The sequence below is a fragment of the Oryctolagus cuniculus genome, chromosome 7, assembly GCF_964237555.1.
Source record: "Oryctolagus cuniculus chromosome 7, mOryCun1.1, whole genome shotgun sequence".
NCBI classification, from domain to species: domain Eukaryota; kingdom Metazoa; phylum Chordata; class Mammalia; order Lagomorpha; family Leporidae; genus Oryctolagus; species Oryctolagus cuniculus.
This window is the reverse complement of record NC_091438.1, coordinates 48393312-48399745: the sequence shown is the minus strand read 5'-3', so window position 1 is coordinate 48399745 and position 6434 is coordinate 48393312. Positions and strand designations below refer to the sequence as shown.

Genomic DNA, 6434 nt, shown 5'->3' with positions numbered 1-6434 from the left:
TTCTGAAAGACTACTGACTCCTGAGGCGGTGGGGTGAAGGCCGTGCGGCTGTCCCTGCGGCTGCCCGACCTCCCAACGCACCGCGCGGCTCCCGCTCGCCTCTCCGTGGAGTCCCGGGCGCTGGAGCGCACAGCGTCGCTCTGCAAGGCCGGCGGCAGCCCGGGACACGCGGGCCGGGGAAGGGGCAATCCCTGTGCTGCTGAGCGTGGAGTCTTTGTGGTGCAATCGGTTAGCGCGCTCGGCTGTTAACCGAAAGGTTGGTGGTTCGAGCCCACCCAGGGACGGCTGCCCTCACTTTTAACCCACTTGCTAAATCAGTCAAATACCCTCATTTCTGACACCATCAGAGGCCCCCTTCCCCTGCATCGCCAACTGGGCACCAAATGTTAGGGAAAGAGGCACAGAAGTGAGAGGAGGCAGCCAGACCCAATTTGTTCAGAGAAAAGAAAGCCCAGAGGTCGCTTGGTCGACCAGCTGCCTGCATATACGGGATGGACCACGTGGCAGAAGGCCCGATCCCCAGTGGCTGGACCTTTTGAAGGAGGACTGGGGCTGGGGGTGGGAGTAGTGAACAGCAAGCAAAGGGGATTCAAGGAATTGGGCGAGGCTTTGGGAACCTGGAAAAGAATGCAGGATGGGAAAAGAATGCAGGATGGGGCCTGCACCGCGCCTCACTAGGCTAATCCTCCGGGTTCTAGTCCTGGTTGGGGCGCCGGATTCTGTCCCGGTTGCCCCTCTTCCAGGCCAGCTCTCTGCTATGGCCAGGGACTGCAGTGGAGGATGGCCCAAGTGCTTGGGCCCTCTACCCCATGGGAGACCAGGAGAAGTACCTGGATCCTGCCATTGGATCAGCGCCGTGCGCCGGCTTCAGCGGCCACCGGAGGGTGAACCAACGGCAGAGGAAGACCTTTCTCTCTGTCTCTCTCTCTCTCACTGTCCACTCTGCCTGTCAAAACAAACAAACAAAAAAAACCAAACCAAAACAAAAAAAAAAGAATGCAGGGTGGAATATGAAGGCAATACGGTGTGAGAGCCAATGGAGGTGCCAGGGCAAGAAATACATACCAAAGTTTCTCTCTTTTGGGCAGTGAGGGAGAATGGCTGAGCCTTTATGTCCTTGTTCCATCAGTTGCGCCATGTGGCCACCTGGTTCCAGCCATGGCGGCGGGGGTGGTGGGGCGAGGGGGCGGGCGCTACCGCCTAGGATGCTGTCCGGGTTATAGATCACACCATAGATAAGATTGCGCCATTTTACTAACAGACTGTAGGGCATTGCGGAAAGTTCAGAGTTGCCCTCTATGCACTAAACGTCAACCCTTTGAAAGTCACCCACTAAGCTCCTCAGATGCAACTTCCCCGAGGGGTTTTGTCAGACTCGTGCGGTCTTGTGTCTGCCTTTTCGGAATGGAACAGGCGCAGCAATGAACTAAGCCCCGGTGAGGTGAGGAGACGCCCATGAGGAGATGGCAGTGTCCCGCCCCGCGTGTGAGACTTGCCCGGTCCTCTCTGCTGGGGCAGAGAGGTGGAATTCGACTGAAAACCGTCTTTCTAGCACCAAGTGGGGCTAACACAAACGACAAAACGCGGTAAGCGTGGCTGATGGGCAGTCTCCAGGAGGCTCTCGCTGGGTGCACAACTATGGCTGCTTTGTGCTACTTCACGAACCACCTAAGGTCCCTAGGCACGACCCGAGGCCGGAAGCAGGCTAGGAGAAGGGCGCGACCCCCGAGGACCCTGAGGGGCGGCGCCCATGCAGATGAGGTCGCGCGGGGGCTGCTGCTCCGGCACCGGCTGCAGAACCACGCACGAGTCCCACGCTGTGGAAATCCTCCTGGCCTGTTGCGGGACACTCGCTGGGATCTGCGGATCTGCGCAAGGAGAGCCTGAGGAGGAGAGGAAGTCACCGCGTGTGTACACAGCGAGCTGTGCGCAGCTGTGCTGGGGTGGAAGGGTCGGAGGTCATACTGACCTGGCAGGGGAGACACAGTGATCAGGCAGGTGGTCCCCCAGGGCGAGGCTCGGCCATTGCACTGTGGCTGTGCTGGTCCCTGTGATTTCCTGAAGTGTGGGAAACTCGAGTGTAGAATTTGTGGTAGTGGGGGCCTCTGAGTGTGCCATCCCCTGTTTGTTTTTTTTGTTTTTGTTTTTGTTTTTTCCTTTCTGGTACATATTCCAAGCTTTTTAAGGTGCATCAAAAGTTGTCAAAAAAAAACAACAACAACAACAACAACAACAACAACAACAACAAAAAACACCTGGAATACTTCTATACCAGCACAAAGTCCTACAATAATTACTCTCAGGTTCAGTCCAGCTTCTCTTCTCATGCTTCCTGAACCCCCTGTTGCGTCCCAGCCCAGTTTCTTCTCCCTGTCAGTGATTGCTGCCCTGAGCTCCTCCACCTGGCCACACCAGTAGTCTCAGTGTCTACTTCAGCAGAGAGAGCAGGAGAGCAGCGGAGTGCCTGAGCTGGGCACTGGCTTTGAGGACATGTCCCAAGTTTTAAGCCGTTACTGCCTGTTCATTAGGTTATCCTATTGGGGGCGCCCATGGGACAGGGCTTTCACATACTGTATGTTGACTGGCTTGGGGCTCATGAAGATAGCGGGGGTCTCCTGGAGACAGCCAGTCTCTTTAGGGGCTCAGTCCCCTCCTCTGCTAGCTCTGGGTGGAAGACTGTAACTATCTTGAAGGTGTGATTTAAAAAGCCAAGGGTCACACAAGACAGCCAGGATCCCCTTAGAGCCAGTCTGACTCTCCCCAGGGGCTCAGTGCCTTCCCCTGCCTCCTCTGGGTGAAAGAGTGCACCCACCCTGGAGGTGTGATTTAAAGCCCCAGGATCACACATGCAGCACAAGCAGCTATCAGTAGGGGAGATGCCGGTTGGTCTGGAGACAACTTTTCCAGCCACAGCTGGCAGCCTGCCTGTGAAGGAGGTTCTAGCTACACCTGAGGGGCCCACAGACCCCAGCCCCGCTGGACAGCCTCAGGTTTCAGCCTTACAACCTAAGACTTCTACATCAGTGGAAGCCAAAGTTATGGGGTAGAAGCCATTGCTCACTCGTGAATAGTTGGGGTGGCAGTCACAGGAGACACTCCCATCTGCACCACTGCATTCTCCAACCAGGGTGAGTGGCACCAGTATTGGTTGCCATTCAGTGTATGCTCAGGGGAAGTCCCCTGAGGCTTCAAAGTGTCACCCGCTTTGCCCAAGCTGCCTTCTCCACTCCTGCCCCGAGTGGCAAATTCTCTACGAAGCAGATAAAACCTGAGTCCCAAACACGCCCTGTGCACAGTCTCTTGGCAAGAACAGTCGCCAACCTTTCTGCTTCCAATAAAGGAACCTGTCTGTTGAGGTTGGTTTCCATCTCGTTTTTCCGTCTCTCCTTTCTGGGAGTCAAAAAGGCCAACACCCCAAGCTATTCCAGACCTAACAACCACAATCTGATATTTAAAATGCTATATAGTTTTTTTCCCTGAATTGTAAATTTTCCCCCTACTGTGGCCCCATTTTTAATAAAGATAATCCCAGTGACAAACTTAGGTTTGGGACAGTGAGTTACAAAAGATGCCAAAGTCCCAGGGGCGATATTATGGCGTCTTTGTTTCTGAAGGCTGGCGGCTGCATGGGGCATGTGTTCTCCAAACCATGCAGCCCCGACTGAGCTCAGGGGTAAGCCTGTAAAGGCAAAAACCACAGCTAGTTGGAAATGAATTACAGAACTTGTGTTTTAGCCAAGCAGATGTTACAGAAGCTAGAGAAGTAGGATCCGCTTATCTCAGGGGCATCTCACACATTTCCTGACCTTATGTAACCAAGCCTTACAGATAACATTCTTACAAGATCAGTTTTTCAATAGATGGCAGTCATGTGCCTGGTTAGGGAAAATAGAGGATACCAAGAAAAGGACAAAAAGGAGTGACTCTGGTCAGGCCATGGCTCACTGGCACTTCAACTAGGTCTAGTTTAATGCATGGTCTGGTTATTGAGCGCAGCTAGGATAGCAGTTGGCTATATAAGCTCCTTCTAAGCTGGCCTTGCTGGGACTTTTAATGAGGAGTCTTCTTTAAATGCCTCTCTATGGTGGGAAGACACAGGCAGGTCTGGCTGTGCAAGTCGGCCTTCAACGTCTCTCCTGTTGGCTGAGTTCCTCTCTTCCTGTCGTCCTCACAATGGTTGTATTGGTCCTGGGCCTTCCTGTCACCAGGCTGGGAACCTGTGAGACCCGCGCCAAGGGCAGGGTTCTTCCAGGGGCTTTCTTGGTCCAATCAAGTCAACTTCCATTCTTCAAAACTGGCCAAGCCTGGGCCCGTGAGCTTTTCTGAATACGACATTCTAGCCAAAGACCAGGTCGAGAAACAGTATTTCCAGTGAGTCTTCTCACAAAGAGAACACATATCTGCTGACACAGCAACAACGATTTTGGGGCTGCTTGCATTGCCGGCGTCCATATGGGTGCTGGTCTAGGTGCCCTCTGCTCCATTTATGATCCAGGTCTCTACTTGTGGCCTGCGAATAGCAGGGGAAGATTGCCCAAGTACGTGGGCCCAGCCGCCTAGGTCGCAACCCATTTGAAGCAGCTATGCCGCCATCGTTCCACTCGGGAGAGGAAGGCGCTGACGCGGGCAGGAAGTGGGATGGGCGAAGGGCGCTGCCTGAAAAACGCAGAGGGGACAGCGACCATGCAGCTGGGGCCAGCGGGGTCAGCTGCTCAGGCTCTGGGTAAGGAAGTACGCCCAAGTCCCGGGCGACAAAAAGGTCACATCACAGCCTGTTTCAGGAAACTCGCTGGGATCTGAGGATCAGTGCAAGGAGAGCCCAGGAAGCAGGAGGAACTCACTGTGTGTGTGCACAGAGAGTTGTATGAGGCTGTGCTGGGACAGAAGGGGCGGAATTCATACTTACCTGGCAGGGGAGACACCATGATCACGCAGGTGGTTCTGTAGGTAGGAAGTCACATATGAGCTTATGTGTGTGTGACAAAGGCCTAAAGAGTTGACATGTAGGTCCAGCATATGCATCTCAAAGTCACCCCAATAACCTGCCAGGGGCAGCCCAGTATTTGCATCCTGCCCTGCTCCCTCTACCCAGTAACCTGCCAGGTGGGGGTCCCCGCCCCTTCTGCCTGATCACCTTCCAGGTGCAGCCCAGTATGTGCACTTCAAACATCCTAGGGATCTTCCAGAGGGTCCTGCCCATCCTTCCTCTAAGCAGGGCAATGGCAGCCAGGCTTCCTGCTGTTTCTGAGAACTTCAGAAGCAAAACTCAGATAGGAACTTTTCGCATTTACATCCAAAAAGTCCTTTGTTCCGGGAAGAGCAGAGGCAGCAAGGCAAGGCCCATCCCCTTCAGAGCCCCTGGCCTCAACCCTCTGCCTGGCAGCTGAGCCACCCGCCTGGCCTGCCCAGGTGTACTCTCTCCACTCAACCATGTAACCTCACTCTCCCCCAGTCTGAGGGACTGACTGGGCACTCTCTCTCAGGGTCTGTCTGGAGAGGTGCCCATCCATTCTTACTTTGGCCCTGTCCTAATAAACCTTGCTGTTTTGCTTTCTGCTTACTCTCTGTCTCACGCCTGATTTCTTGCTTGGGCCCAGACAAGAACCCTGCCAATCTCTGGTAACCGTGCTCCCAGGGCGAGGCTCGTCCATTTCACTGCGGCAGTGCTAACCCCTGCGACTTCCCCATATGGGGGAAACTCGACTGCAGAATGTGTGGTAGTGGGGACGGTGTGCTCGCTCTCCCCTGATTTTTCTCCAGTTCAAAGAGTAGATGCTCCTCAGGCTTATCAAAGCAGGTGTAATGCATGGAGATAAATCGGGTCTCCCCGCGGCGCCCGCGTGGGTCGGGGAGGGAGGGACGGGACGGGCATAGCTGTCACTCAGCTCTTGGAGGGCGCGCTGGTGGTTCTGCTGCTGGGCGCGGGGTGGGCGGGGCGCCTGCGGTGGCGTCCCGGACGGGGCGGGGCTATGTAGATAGAGCAACGCAACGCAGGGGCTGCTGGTCCGGGACCTGCTGTAGATTCACGACCGCTTTCCCGTGCTGTGGGAGAAAGCACGGGACCGCTGGCGGCACATACGTGCGCTGTGCGTGCGTGAGGGCGAAGAGGGCCCGGGGCGGGGGAGGTTGAGGGGCGCAAAGTGAGCGCGTGTGAAGAGTGCGGGGCGTGTGAGGCTGTGCTGGGGTGGAGCGTTTGGTCCTCATACTTACCTGGCAGGGGAGACACCATGATCAGGCAGGTGGTTTTCCCAGGGCGAGGCTCTCCCATTGCACTGCGGGAGTGCTGACCCCTGCGATTTCCCCACATGCGGGAAACTCGACTGCAGAATTTGTGGTAGTGGGGCACTGCGTTCGCGCTCTGCCCTGGCTGTGCTTTGTTGAACAGTAGATGGTTATTACCTTGCAGTAGTACTGACTGTGTCGTCGGTGAGGAA

General features: G+C 55.3%; 3 non-coding genes across 3 annotated transcripts; all 3 read left to right on the top strand.

Annotated features, from left to right (window-relative positions):
* The first annotated feature begins 210 nt into the window (after positions 1 to 210).
* Positions 211 to 284, top strand: TRNAN-GUU (transfer RNA asparagine (anticodon GUU)). Its single transcript has one exon. It is a non-coding gene; the product is annotated as a tRNA-Asn (tRNA).
* A 1677-nt stretch (positions 285 to 1961) lies between these two features.
* Positions 1962 to 2124, top strand: LOC138850772 (U1 spliceosomal RNA). Its single transcript, XR_011390951.1, has one exon. It is a non-coding gene; the product is annotated as a U1 spliceosomal RNA (small nuclear RNA).
* Positions 2125 to 6202: 4078 nt separating this feature from the next.
* On the top strand, positions 6203 to 6366 carry LOC138850766 (U1 spliceosomal RNA). The gene has a single exon (XR_011390945.1). It is a non-coding gene; the product is annotated as a U1 spliceosomal RNA (small nuclear RNA).
* Positions 6367 to 6434: the final 68 nt, after the last annotated feature.